The 3,591-nt window shown below is 46.0% G+C and overlaps 1 protein-coding gene across 1 annotated transcript in view; it reads left to right on the plus strand.

The window, feature by feature from the left end:
* The first annotated feature begins 802 nt into the window (after nucleotides 1–802).
* HIVEP2 (human immunodeficiency virus type I enhancer binding protein 2) overlaps nucleotides 803–3,591 on the plus strand; it is a 154,459-nt gene continuing 151,670 nt past the window's right edge. Inside the window, exon 1 of the mRNA XM_019527193.1 lies at nucleotides 803–893. The gene's annotated coding sequence lies outside the window, so the exon portion shown is untranslated. The remainder of the gene's footprint in view (nucleotides 894–3,591) is intronic.

Genomic DNA, 3,591 nt, shown 5'->3' on the forward strand with positions numbered 1-3,591 from the left:
GTAAAAGGATCCCTCTTAACATCTTGACATAACCCCAGCACAATTCTCCTGCCTCTGATGAACTGGGAATTAAATCCTGTGCATTACTCTGCAGTTACGTAAAGTGGTGACTAATATTTTGTCCTATTGATCACTGATGAAATCCTGAGGTGAAAAGAACCATATAGAGTTGGAGAATAGTCACAGGATTGATAATATTTGATATATTGAAACAGCTGACAAATAAATTAAGGTGGGGTTTCAATTTAATGTTTTCAGGAGAAATTAGCATATGGTACTAAATTTGGAAGAGAAAAATAGTATAATTTAACACAATAGCTATATACTGTAACAGAAATGCCAGATCATATAGTCTGTCAGTAAGGAAATAACTAGCTTCTGGTACTTTGGAATTCGAGTTTTGTCTTTGGAAGTGATTTTGTGAATGAAATATTCAGCAAATAACTTCTGGCTTTCATTTCAGATTTCACTTGATGCTTTAAAAGCACAAGTCATGTTTGATGCATCTGATATTGGTAATACAAACTATAGTTTATAAAAACTCAAATATTTCCGTGTGTTGTCCCAGTATTTTTTTTATTCATGGTCTCCATTTACCTCCATTTTCTTTTAATTTCAAACCTCAACAATTAGTTCTCTCCTCCCCTAAGCTATTCTAGCTATTCAATCCCCGTCTAACAGGCTCAGAGAAGCATGAGCAATTAGAATGCAATATATGTAAATGCAGGGAGCTATAGCTGTGATAAGAACATATTTCATGTGGTAGCTGAATTTTCTTTTTGGGCTTTTTAGGATAAACAACACTTTGGTTGATGCCATGTGAACAGGGAAGCCATTTCTGTATATCAGACAGATGGAATCTTTCTCCAGCTCTTCCTTCTTCATCCTGTTGGGTCAGTACTGCATTTAGGAGTTATGTTAACTTCCAGTTTTTGTGATAGGTTTTACCTAACATAGTGCTCCTTTTCTAAGCAGTGTAGTAATTTCTGTTAGTTACTAGCTTATCTAACTGGAAATATGCTTACAATCAATTTTTTCTAGAGATTGGTTTCATATGGAAAGGAAGTGTCAGTGTTTTGGGCTGTAAATGTGTGCTGGTATGTGTCTTCCTGTCATAATGGTATAAGCTTTTACATTAGGGCACCTTGGCTTTTTAATGAAAATGTCAAGCACCTTCTGGTACTGGAAACATGAAATGTGTGGCTGCCTGCAGAGAAACCATACACTGAGCTCCAGTCTGTAGGAACTGAGATGCCCATGACAAGCTCTCCTATGCCAGCATGAGTTTTTAGGTGCAGACAGAAGTGTAGCTCCTCAGTCTAACTCATGGGGCTTCACAGAAAGCGCCATGAGTTAGACTGATCCTCCCAACCCAACAGATGTTAGCTGTTGTGTTGGGAGGGTGGGGAATCAAGCTCCAATTAGGAGGCTGTGGCAGGGCACTGTTTGTGCCTGCCACTTTAAGGGCCAGAAGCTGGAAGGTGCCTGATTAAGGCAGCCATTTTAGATTCAGGGCTGCCCATATAAGCAGGGCATTTTGCTGCTGGAAGCCAGGCAACAACATTGCCTGGCTGCAGGGCTGCTGGTATCATCTGGAGGTAAGGGAGGAGCTGTAGGGGATGGTCAGGAGGCTCCTGGTCCTGCGTACGACCTAAAGCTTCACCCTGCCAGGAGTGGGTGGCCTGGTGGGGCTCCCAGTGGTGCAGGAGCCCCCAGGAAATCCCAGGCCAGTTACCACCCTGATGAAAGGTGGGTCGGGGCACCTTAACCCCTACCCCTTTTTGTGGGGTCTGGAAGGTGGACCCCAGAGGAAGAGCGTGAGGCCATGGACTCACAAACCTGTCTGAACATTCCCCCATCTGGTCAATGCTGGGGCCAGGACTAGAAGAGTCAAAGGTCCAGGGGCCCACCGCAAGGAACACCCAAGAGCCAAGGGCCTGGGGTTCCAACTGGCCTGGAGGTGGGCCAGGGCTAGTAGCCCAAGGTCCCAGGGGGGGACCACACCCGTGAGGGGGAAGTAGTTCAGGGAGCTATGTTGCCAAGAATGAAGGCGGATTAGGCTGCCAGAATGGAGGGATCATAGAGGGGTTCAACAGTAGGATTCTGGGGCCCAGTGAGGGGCTGCTGATTGTGAGAACCATGGGTGCCATCTGTGAGGCTTGGGCTGCGGTGTAGGGGAGGAAAGGAGCCGCAGATAGCGCCCCCTGGCTTCAGGGCAGGAAATGGGCAGCCTCCTGCTTTATTAAGATCAATTAAATAATTAATAACAAGGTGTGGCAGGAGAGAAGGCAGGTGGTTAGCCCAGAAACAGGTGGGTGGGCCTCAGTGAAATCAGCCTGGAGAAGGCCCCTGTTACAGAGGCCATCCAAGGAGAGAGGCTGCATCTCTGCAGCATCTTGCCCTAGTTCTGCCCCACCCACTCCGGCCCCCAGTGATGTCTTCAGATGGGAGGAGGAGAAGACAGGAGAGGGCGGTCTGTTCTGGGATTTCTCTAGGCTGCAATGGATGGGAGAGGGGGGTGGATTGGAGGCCCCCACCTCTGGGAGGGTTCTGGGAGAGGCTCCAATGCACTGGCTCCACCCTCTAGTGCCTGCTGGGCACCCCCCAGAACAAGCTCCCTCTGCTCCCTCTCCCCCTCGCATTACAAAAACAGCACTGGGAGCAGGGCTGGGCTGTGTCAGCTGAGCCCTACTCTTGGCACGCACAGATACAAGTTAATGAAGATGCTTTGCTTTGGAGTGCCTTCATCTGAACCCTCATATGATGAGGATTCAGATTGTTGCAGGATTGGGCTGTTTTAAAGTGCTCTTCAGCTATGCACTTGTGTTAGGTAACGGCTATAAAGTGCTTTCAGGGGCCACAGTGGGCAAAAAATTGTCACGTCTGTCTGCACCTCTTCTTAGAGACTGGGAGTGGTAGGGGAGTTGCCAGTTATGTTTTTACATGTCCCTACCGTGTTTGACACATGAGTTTGCAGGACCTGAAATTCAAAGGCTTTTTGAGCTAGGATGCCTATTTGCATGCAAGACTAAAAGATCTCCCTTCAGAAAGAAAAAAAAAGGTTCCCTTTTTCTTCTGTTCTCTGCTCCAATTTGTATTATGTGACTATTTCACAGGATTTCAGCCTGCCTTTGCTTTCTTGGCCTTTGTTTTATTTATTTGTGGAAAGCTAAGAAATTAGGGTTGGGGAGAAGTGTAGCTGCTGTAGAATTATGAATATCCTTATTTTTATCTATTGTCTTCTGTCCACTTTTCTTTCTTCTCATGATCTCTTTTAATCTGACCCTCCCCACGCAGGTCAGGGACAGGTTTTGGTAAGTACTCTTTGTGCTCAGTTAGTGACTTTTTCATACATAGTGGAATGTAGGTTCGCAAGCTGTTCTCTTGCCTTCCTTCCTGCACTGGCCATAATCTTTCCTCTGTTCTTGTGGGTCAGCCAAGTGGCTGAAAAACTCATAAGCAATAGAGCAGGGCAGTGAGATCTGTGAAATACAAATGTCACTTTGTAGCTTACGTACCTTCAAAGTGAATTGCATATTTTAGTATTTCTGTCATAAACAGCTTCAGTGTGTGTGTGTGTGTGTGTGTGTG

Source organism: Gavialis gangeticus, unplaced genomic scaffold (genome assembly GCF_001723915.1).
Source record: "Gavialis gangeticus isolate Ggan-Ray unplaced genomic scaffold, GavGan_comp1, whole genome shotgun sequence".
Classification (NCBI taxonomy): Eukaryota; Metazoa; Chordata; order Crocodylia; family Gavialidae; genus Gavialis; species Gavialis gangeticus.